This window comes from Motacilla alba, chromosome 6, assembly GCF_015832195.1.
Source record: "Motacilla alba alba isolate MOTALB_02 chromosome 6, Motacilla_alba_V1.0_pri, whole genome shotgun sequence".
NCBI classification, from domain to species: Eukaryota; Metazoa; Chordata; class Aves; order Passeriformes; family Motacillidae; genus Motacilla; species Motacilla alba.
Genome location: NC_052021.1, coordinates 24,886,458 through 24,897,991, shown reverse-complemented (window position 1 = coordinate 24,897,991; position 11,534 = coordinate 24,886,458).

The following is an 11,534-nucleotide window of genomic DNA, read 5'->3' as shown; positions in this document are numbered from 1 at the left end:
CAAGCAAATCACCGAAGTATCAAATATTATAGCATAACTTCCTCAGCCTTCTCAGGGTAGGCTAGCCCATACCCCCTTCCCAAAGCAGGGTCAGCTGGAGCAGCTTATCCAGGACCTGCCCATCACCAGGGATGGAGCCTCTGCAGCCTTTCAGGACAAACTGTTCCAATGTTTAACCACCCTCACAGTGTCCTTGCAGAAGTTACATGCATAAATACCTTGCAGCAGAAGAATGTAAGACAGCCCATCACTTGAGTTTTCTCATCAAAAATTGCCTTCATGCTCAAGTGTCCTCCATCACATGATGTAATGATAGAGAATTTTCTTCCAAGTTCCTAATTGACACCTGATGCTTCAAATACGATCTCTGCTTCAATCTGATCTCTACTGACTGAGATCAGTGGTCTTTCAAGGGAATAAGGAGGTAGATTGTTACCAAGGCAGGTTATTCTCTGCCCACCCATAAGCACTCAATCTATCCTTCAGCACAGTTTGCATTAATGAAACTTGAAATTTAGAGCACCTCATTATCCATCTTTTTCTTTTTCACTTAATTGATTTAATAAAAACTCTTTGGTTTCTTTCTTTCTTTTGGTTAGACTAATTACCAATAGTACATAACCATAATTACAGAAAATTACTTCATTGTGGATCAGTTGGATTCGTTCCTGAAAACGCTATGTAGAGTCCCAGGTTAAAAACAATTCTATCTGTATTTACTGACTACACTGAGCCCCATCAGAATATGTCTGAGGGGATAAAAGTGCTTTATGAAGGAACCAAGAGCTGGTTAGGCATTGAATTTTTCAGAGTAGAGCCAAGAGCCTGAACTTCACTTTCATGTCGCTTCTCATGCTTTATGATTTCCTCCCTGATTGACTTTCCAGATTCAGAAGGGCCTATGCAGGCTGGCTTGAATATAAAAACTATGACATTTCATTGATATTAATAATTGATAGCTAATTAACCAATACAAAATGTATGCTTAGACCAACATATCTTGTACAAAGGCATTCATGATGAGAAGGCATCTACAACAGTGAATCTACATGTTCCTTCATAATGTGGTCCTCTAATACTCCATCACACTCCTACTACTTTTACCTTTTCTTTCAAATTTTCATTTTTCTGGTCTTATTATTCTGAAGATTATGTGCTTTGATTTTGGAAGTAGGAATTTTGATCCATTGCTAATAGGTAAGATCAAGCATTTGCTTTCATTTGTAATACAGTCTTTTCTGCTAGAACAGTCTACAAACTATATCCTGCAGCTTCTCCTCTGAGGATTTCTAATGGTGTGAGTGGTTTGATTACGGTAATGCACTGTTCTTGATATTGCTTCTACTTCTAGAGATGTCTTGCTTCCAATAGCCTGGCTCTCTGTGGGGTTTTCACTTGCACAAGTGAAATGTGTTCAGCTTCAAGCTATACATCTAAGATCACCTGCACCAGGGATCTAAGAAAGGCAGAGCTACTGTTTTTTAAAAAAAGGCAAAAACCTCTTCCCTAATAATACCTAAAGAAAGCGATTCTTAATGCCCTCAGTTAACCCATCTTGACTGTTGATGTCTTGACTTCCCTGGTGTAAAGAGGTACCTTAAAAGGAAGATACCTAGATCCCCATAAATCACTGCTAACCACTGACCTAAAAGGCTCAGCCATCATTTCTGTCTCCTGCTGAAATGAGTTTTCTCACACTGTCTTTAACCATTTATTCCACCATCTCTCTGAGCTAAACATTTATCCTACCATCTCTTCTCCTAGAGATTAAACACTTGCAGTCTTCAGAATCACCAAGAAGGAGAGGTTGTGTTATTATTTTTTTGTTTGGTTTTGTTTTGTAAATGAAAATTTATTGTCTATCTGTTATAATCAGTTGGTTCTTAAATCGCTGTCACCAAGGACTGGAACTGTCATGTAACTGTCTGGGTGTAAGAGATGTGTATGTTCCACTCATCATTCATTGCTGATTTAGACTTCTCTGTTCTCTGATTGGGTGACAAACTCATTTCCAAATAAGAGAATAAGGAGTATGGAGGAAGGCCATTCAGGCAGAAGCTCTTTTCCCTTGCCTCTTGGCTAGGGAAGCGTGCTGCTACAGAAAACTCTTATCTCAATGTTTTCAGAAAAGTGATGAGGAGTAACCAGGGTGAAACAGGAGATAGACATCCTGATTTAGCTGACAAAAACTTGCTACAGAAAGGGTTTTACTCATGTTCTTGAAATAATATAGGAAATACAATTTGGCTTCAGCTTTTTCTAGAACAAAACTTTTGTCTTTCACTTCATTCTGACTCTTGGAATCACATCATAAAAACAAAAGACAGAAACTGTGATTCACCCTATGGTGAATCACAGGACTTACTGCAAGGTCATCCCCTTATCACATGGCCCAGAGACGCCCTCCTTCTTTTCATTTTCATTTGGCAACCTGAAAGTGTAACTGTGTTCTTCACTGCACAGAGGGACAGTTCCTCAGTGCTTTTATACACAAATGCCATTGCAGAGGTTATACTGAGTTCACTCTACAACTGCACATTCCCCCAATGAAGAAAGGTGCCTGACTAAGGAGACAAGAATGCAGTTGGTATCACTGAGATAGATTCACAAAGTTTGCTCTCTTTCTGTTGGCTTTCCCACTTTCTGTCACCCAGAACTGTCATTTGCAAGTGTACCTTGTCTTGATGAAGAGCAAATGGTGTCACCTGTGCCTCTGTGACAGATAAGCCAGTCACTGTTTACAGAATAGTATTATTGTAAACTAGCAGAAAAGCAATATTCCTAAGGCTAAAATATCCATCATGTAATGGAATGAAGAACTTCAAAAGAAAAGAAAAATGAAAGCTTTAACATACTTTTACTGATTGCCTGTAAAGGTCTTCAGGTGACTGGCCAGTGAAAAGGAGAAATCCATTCTATCCCTTGCCTTTCCATAATATTAGGTGAAAGTTGAACTTAATGAATGAGCAACACTTAAACTCCCAATGCTTTCCTCCTTGGGGTGGAAATGGAGGCTATGGGGATAAATGTCAAGAGCAGTGATCTCATGGGGCAGCCAAACAGCCCAAGCCAGGACACACTCTCTAAAGACGGGAAGGTATCTCAGAAAAATCAAACCCCTTTACACAACCCAACACGAAGAGTTGTTCTTTATGTACAAATAGCCACACTGTGCTCAGTAAAGAAATCACTTTAAGACTGAAGGATAAGGTGAGAAGAAATGTCTGTTCATGAAGTTTGAGTGAAAATTGTTCTGTCAGGTGAATTTTCAAGTAAGTAATTAATGTCATTAAATGAGAAAATGCATGATATTCATCTGCATACATCATCTATTTGCAGAAGCAGTAAGGATCCAATATCCCAACTACATTGTATCTACCATAAGGATTTAAAATGCTGTTTTACTTATAGTATGATGTTTGTTTTTATTTTTTCACCCATCAATATTACAAATTATGTTGAGCACTGCTAGCTGATCACCTTTGCATTTCAACGCTCTCTAACCATAATTTCATCTCTCAAAACAGGAGAGATATGGTACTTCTGCAGCTTTCTGAGTTGAAGACATGTCATATGTAATTACATCTGTTCCTAAAAGGTCATGAGAAATGTGTATTTAATAACTAAGATGACTTTTGTATCTTCTTTTAAGAGAACACTCTGACTGTATGGAATGGAGGTCTTCTCCATGTTGGATAACATGTCCTGCACTGTGGCTGCACTGTTCAGGGCAAGAGATTGTTTTCTTGAAGCTAAAGGTATTGCAGCTTTTAAACCATAAAAAGGGAAAAAATAGTAAGTATTTTCTTACTATTTCATTGCAAAAAACCTTCTCCAGTATAAGACAGAGTTTCTAGAGACCGGAAAAATCTGAAACCATTCTTGAAGACAGAGGAGTGGCATGGTCTGATAGTGGCAGTGGTAACATCAGAGCAAAGTGTGAGAAACACTTAGCTTTCCAGTGCCAGGAATCTTTAAGACTTCAGAGAGCTGAGGGTGGACAAGGTGTCTCTTCCCCTCCACCACACTAACCTTCTACTCTCAAGCTGCCCTGGTGTCTCTGGGGAGCCAGGAATGGGAAGGCTTTAATGGGCTTCTCCTGCTGCTGGAGACTTTTGAGCAGGATTTACATTACCCCTGAAGTGTTTGAAAAATTTACTGCTATAATGGCTCTATCCTTTGTGCCTTTCAAAGGAAAAGGAGAGGATCACTCAGGAGAGGATTTGATCTGGGAGTGAGCTCCAAGTTGCCCAGAGCACAGCCTTATGGGCCAAGAAGAGGAGGGGGAGGAGAAGGCAGAGGTTCCTGAGCCAGTTCCTCTGAGCTGGGGCGCTTTCCTAGTTCAGCAGACACCAAAACAGAGAAAGCTATCTTGGGGTCCTTTGTGGTGCTTGGCCCGAGGATATAAGTGCTGCTGGCTGAATGCCCTCAGTCACACACTGACACAGACACTCTGCTCCCTTGCACAGCCAACCAACACATGTACACCCTGCAAAGCCCTGAGCAGAGCAGGGCATGCCCTCAGATTGGATTTCTGCTCAAACAGAATGTAGAATCACCACAACACACCTAAAGCTTCCTGATCCCTGAAGGGAAAGATCCTGCAGACCACCTCAGCCACTTTCCTGATGCTATGTCCAGCCCTGCCCAGTACCCCAAAGCTCAGACTGGGCTGAACAGATCTTTGTGTCTGCTGCTAAAGCTACACCAGCAGCAGGCATTTCTGCAGAATAAACAAATCCTTCCTTCACTCAGCAGCAGGACCACTAACCTTTCTGTACTGTGTGTTTGCTCCTTCCACAAAGCAGGCACTGCCTTCTTCTGCATCCCTGACCTTTCCTCAATGTCTCTCTATTTGTTGCTTCTGTCCTTTTTAAAAGGCCTCTTATTGATGTTTTTAAACTGATGGGGAAACATAAACAAGTAATAAAGAAAGGTTAACAGTACTGAATCGATACTACAGAGAGAGGCATTGGGGAGATGGAATTGAGGAGGTTGACTCTGAAGGAAAGTGAAAGGCCAAATTTAATCACAGTATTATTAGTAGTTAAATTACATTTTGGGTTGTTGGTTTTTTTTAAAGAAGAACTAATGAATGCACAAGCTGGTATTAGGATTTCAGAGAAAGCAAACAAAAGAATAGAAATTATGAACAAGAGCTTTTTCATATTGCTGTGAACAGAACAATCTATTCCAGATTACTGGGGTCTTTTTCTGACAGCAAAGGAAAGGAAAATGGGGTTGATGTTAAACTGGAAAGTTCTGAAAACATACACTTAGATCTGCTGCCAAGCTCAGGAATGTGGAAATAAGTATGCCACTGGAAATTTTCTGGTATCACAGAATGGTTGTGGTTGGGAGGACCTCTGGAGATCATCTAGTCCAACTTCCCTGCTAAAGCAGACTTACCCAGAGCAGATTGCACAGGATTGTGTCCAGGACAGTGCTGAATGATGCCAGAGAAAAATATTCCAAAATGTCTCTGAGCAGCCTGTTCCAGTGTTCTGCCACCTTCAAAGTAAAGAATTTCTTCCCCATACTCAGGTGGAACTTCTCTGTTCTATTTTGTGCCTATTGTCTCTTACCATGAAAACTGTAAAAAGTCTGCAAGTGCTGCTATTCCTTGTCTGTTTCCACATCTTCAAAATACAGTGAGCAGAAAGAGTAGCTCCCACTTCTGGACCAGAAAGGTCCCTTTTAAGTGTTACAGCATATCACTGGGACTTGCCTATGGACACCATTGCCCAGTCTCGGGTCCCTATTCTCCGTGTGTCGCAGTTACACACTGTTCTTTAACAGGCTTCCCTTATCGGCAGAATGCTTTCATTTCATTGTTACCTTTGCCATCAAAACATGTTTCCAGTCACCTATCCACATTATTCTTTAAAGCTTTTAAATATGTAAATATGAACACTGGGTTTTTCAGAAATGTCTCCCTCCTCTGTTCTGGCAGTGTTATGATCCTGTCCACCAGCTGTATGTGTGCATGAACATACACATCATTCTCTGAACAGGAAGAAAAGCTGCATAATGGCAACAAAAGAAAAGAATTAGTTAAAATAAACAAGAGAAGGATATTGGGGTGGGAGGGTGAGGAGTGACTGCATTTGTCAGAACTGGCATCATGGCCACCCAGAAGCAGCTTGGGATGAAAGGTTGCCAAGTTTAGTTTCTGTCTGCCTGTGGTCTCCAGATTTCATATGAAAAGAGCCGAATATGAAAAGAATGAGAGATCCATAAACCAATCCCTGTTACAATCTAGAACAGAAAAAGGCTACTTTTTACTCAACCAGTAAGAATTGAGACTACCATTCAGTCACCTTTCCCCCTTGCCCTCCTCAGCTCTCCCTTCTTCCAGCAGAATTTATGAGATTGTTTCTCTGCTTAGTAGCAGCATCTTCTTCTGTGGGCACGGCAGGACAATTTAATTCATTTCCTTCTCTTGATTCTGGCCAAAAATGGCATCTGACTACGCAACAAGTCTGTCACACAGGCTTTTTTTAATATTCCTCCTATCTTCCCAGCCTGATCATGTAATTAACTGTGAGCAGAAGAAAGAAAAGAAAGAGAGATAAAACCACAAGAGTTACAACAGAGCAACCTGGAGAGCTGTCTGATTTGCATTTCTGGTTTTCCTTTCCCTCTACCTAAAATCATTTTTGGAAAGGTGCCAACTGCTGTATTGTTCACTGTATTGATGGTCTGCAGGAGAGGGTGGATTGCCAATAATGTGCTCACAGGTCCAGCTGGGAATGACTACAACTCTCCATAATCCAACAAAATGCACCTGCTTCAGAAATAACACCCCATATTTGAAAAATCCCTTTAAGAAAACATATCAAGGATTCCTGGAGCTGCTTCTGTTACTAAAACAAGGAGCAATGGCCAAAGTTTCAGCTTTGACAGTCCAGATGGGACAGCAGGCATTTTTTTTTTTTTTACAAGGAGGCTGCTGCAGAACAGGAACAGGACACTAAAGGTTTGGAATATCTGTCTTCGGCAACTCTCCAGATTCAGCTTCCTGAAGCCACACCTGGTCTCCTCTACAATTGGTGAAAGTCCTTCTTTGAGTGGGAGGCTGGACCAAAGACCTCCACAAGGCCCTTTTAAGCAGCATTTATGTGATTATTTTCATTGAAAAATCTGTCCCAGGAGGCACTGGAAGTCTCTCTGACTTGAATTTTTTTTTTGTCATGGCTGCAAAGAGCATCTTACAAAATGTGCCAAGCTGAGAAATGCTTACAAGTGGTGACTTTGTGGTATCCACCACTTAAGATACTACAGCTCTGAAAATCAAGAGGGGTACATGGAGACCCAAGCTTGACACCTCTGGGCTTCTATCATCCTTGTTCTGGGATTTACAGAAGCAGCAAGACCAAACTCTTTTTGAAAATACCAGCTGCTTACTCTGTTTAATATTAACTTTGGGCTATTATGGAACACACTGGCCCAGGGAATTGGTACAGACTCCCAGCTAGTGAGAAACCTCTCAGCTCCCCCGTCTGGTACTTTCCAATTTAGCAGTAAAAGACTTGACTGTCATTATTAATAAAAATATACATAAAGTTAGATCTTGATTTCCTTGGTTAGAAATAAAAAATGGATGCTGTAAAGCCTCCAGTTTTGAAACCTGAGAAAATTATCACATCCAGTTAAAGATATGTCTCTGCTCCTGGGGAAATGTTGTAAAATGGACTTCCAGGATGTGTAGGTACAGCTCTGTCCACACCAGCTGATGGAGTCAGGGATTGAGAGAGCTAAAGGATAACATGTGTTTGCACCCCCAGGACACCCAAGGATCAATGTGCCCCTGCTGCTCTAAGGAAGCAAATAACTAATAATGTCACAAGCTGCATGTGGCATTAGCCTTCCAAAAACAACCCCACAGCCAGCTTCCAATCTAGGCTATTACCCAGGGGTTGATAGCACACATGCTGGCAGGCTCAGTCTGAGGATGGTTCCAGAACTGTTTGTCAGCAAGTATCAAGAACAGTGAAAACCTGTTTTGTTTAAAAAAATGATTCTCTTTTACACATTGTCTTTCTGAGTTCTCCACTAAAGAGAGAGTTTGCTCTGCTTTCTGCCATGGAAAAATCAATGCACCAGGCATGCACAAATCACAAAGAAAATGACACTGTGCTGTTGGCAGAGACACTCAGGTCCTCCACTGACCAGGGAAAGGCAGAGGAGGATGGACTGATATGCGAGCCACTACACAAAATATTAAAATGTTCCCTTTCCAAATTTGGAAGCATCCTTCCCAAACCCTTGCCCCTGATACAAGGCAGATTTATGCAATTCCTTTAAATATTTACCTCCATAACCATGCCTCATAGATGTGTTATTACTTTTTAACCAACATTAAAGTTTAAAACCTGAATAAAAGCTTTGCTTCATACAAGAACTTATCCTTCAGACAAACAGGAAATGCACCACATCGTGTGTCTACAAACGTAAAGGTACTCTTAATATTTAATTATTTTTATAAAAAAAAAAAGTAACAGAAAACTTTAAAATGCGCTGTCTGTGGGAATAGCTTGAATTTCACCCATGCCAGGTTTTTTTAAGAGGGGGAATTCTTAATAATGGGTCTGGACAAAGAATTGAAATCAAATTATAGCTCAGAATGATTGCCAGTGTGAAGATACTCCCTCGGATTCCCTCGCCATACACAGAGCTGCTTGCTAGGGCTGCTCAGTGGCAGTAAGGAGTATTTAATGTTACTGACACCTGGCAAGGGTGAGTGGGCACAGCTTCTTTTTCATCTCCACCCTGACCTTACCAACCAGTGCCACTCAGGCATCATGGCATGGTGGGAACTTCATACCGTGGGTGCTTTGTGGATCTTGCTGGTGGTGGGATCTGGTGTTCTTGGCTAACTTTAGGGCTGGAATAAAGAGCAGCAGCTCAGCTGGCATCAGCAAAATAGCATCAGACTGAATCACACTGAATCATTTGTTCTTTGGCTCAGGCAATCCCAACATGCTTCATGCACCATAGGCAGTGGACAATTCTACCATAGAAATGTCATTGTCATTTGGGTCAAAAGACAGCTGTGAGTCTAAAAAGAGCAAACAAGAACAATGAGGAGAAAGGTTAGCCTCCTTCTCTTTAGCACTGGTGGTTCTCAGTCTGAGCTAACCACGACAGGGAGAAGTATCCTTTACTGAAGGATGCTGTGATCCAGTGGAAACTGCTGAGGTGCTTGGAAAAGATCCTTTCAGGGTTACAAGTTACACAAACCCCATCAGACTTAGAAAGTCCCAAGCCTAGTCATAGCTGGAAGCAGGCAGAGCACAAGGAAAGAAGTATCTCACAGACTTGCCTTGCTCCTTCTTGTCCATAAGCCTTTGCATACAGCCACTGCCACAAGGAGGGCCCTGGGCTGGCTGGTCCCTTACTTTGGCTCAGGATGACCTTTCCTGCCTTTCAAGGACACACACACTGCCCAAGATAAGAAGCAGTGGACTGTACCATATGCCTTCTTCCCAAACAATCTGTATCACAGGCACACTCCCCAGATTCTCCACATTCTCCAGTCTTGAAAGTTTTGTCATCCAAGTGAGACCTGCTCCCTCCACCCTGCACTAGAAGAGAAAGGGAAGACAAAAGAACTCCAGAACTGTGGAAGACACCACCTCTCATTAAAGACTTCTTTTTCAATAGCAACTTTTAAACAAACTTGATCCATCATTTCTAAACTAAATTTCTTGGGGAGAAGGGTATATATTTTACTTCAGATTGATAATGTTTGTAGATTTCAGCATAAATTGTTTCACAGGGTTTCAATGCATCTGAAATTGTGCTTTTTTCTGCCATTGCTGAACAACGTATTCCTAGGAGAAACGTCACCCAACTTTAATAGAGATCATAACTCACAGGAAAGACCTATACAGTAATTTCCACTGGGATTAATACAGCCTGGAACAGTTGCCTACTGTTGACGTAACACTGCCAAATGTCTTTTCAGTGCTTTATAAATGGCCAGCATGTGGTTACTTATCAAAGCAAGAAAAGCGATTCAACAGTGAACTCTACTCATGGAGAATCGAAAGGAAGAGAAATGAGGTGAGCCATTATTTGGCAATATGGATAAAGTAGCTCTGTCTTGGCAGTGCCACTGACTGGAGCAAGGGCAGCAGCTGACAATTGGAACACTCACTTTCTTTATGCCAGAGGCAGCCTAGGGCCAGCCTGATTGCCTTCTTCAGTTCACACCATCAAAGTGTTTTGCTCTTGAAATTAAAATTTGAAGGCTAGATTTTCCCTAGCATTAAAAAACAAAATCCAAGGAGGTGCACTTGGGTCTCCAGAGGCAGCCTAATTCTACTCTAGCTTAAGATTTGCTAATGCATTGAGGTCATTAATGTTTCATGGTGGTTCCATTTCTGCATGTGCACAAAGCCTTTACATCACCCTGGCTTTAATGAACTTCTCCTGCTTCCCACGAGGCCTTTGGAAGCAGGATGGTTTTCCCTAATGAAACAATCCTGCCTCTTTGTTTTGAAGTTGTTTACATAGTTAATACCCCCTAAAGGGAAACAAGAAAATAGAAGCCTGTATGTAGAGTTGCTCCGCAGATAAAGTACACAAGTCTCTTGGGAAAATAAATCATTAAGTTAGGGTTTGGGTATGTTTTTGGGGGGTTGAATTTTTTTTTCAGCTAAAGGTTGATTTCTATAAAGACAAGCAAAGGTTTGCCCAGAGCGATGGGGAAAGTGAAAGAAGAGACCAGGAAGGAAATTTTCCATACAACAGGCCATTTTTCCCTCTTCATCAGAAAAACTTCTAAAAACAGACTGTATCTCTTTGCTTCAAGTTCTTGATTAAACATAATTTAGAACAATAATCCTGGTTTGGTTAGTCTGGGGGAGCACTAGCTCTAGTGTTAATGGTCAGAAGATCCCTCCTAATCTCTTTCTGAGGGAAACCTTCAGCAACTCAGCCACTTTGTCATTAAGTCCTGTTACTTCCAACACAGGTGTTAGTAAATCAAAATAGATTCTGAAAGATAAGTTTCTCACCAAGGCAGAGAGTGGTGGTCTTGGCTTTAATCTTCTTTGGCCACCTTTTACCTGCATTTAACTCACTTAGCCCATTTCCATGATAGAGCTCAGCAGGCAGCACTGAAATAATAAATGAAGGTGTGTAACATTGTGTAGCTGTGGTTTCTGATAGTTACCATGGTGGTTGTTAAAACCCAGAGAAGAAATGAACAGTCTATTATTTCTGAGACTGAAGCTTGATAAAAGTGAACCAAAACAACACCACACATAGGCAAAACCCCCAAAGAGGCATTCAAAGTATCATTTGTATAGCTCACCTGACACAGTCCTGATATTATAATTGCACAATGAAATATGCTTGGAGCAAAATGATCCAAATTGCCATTGTCACAAGGCTGGTAGTTAAATGTCTAGGAAACAGCAGGCTCCTGATGAGCAGTGTTTGCATTTTTGAAAAAGAAGCAGCAGAGGGGAAAAGGAGTGGGACCAAGCTGCCTATGCAGAGAGCAGCGTCTTGTTGCAGCAAAA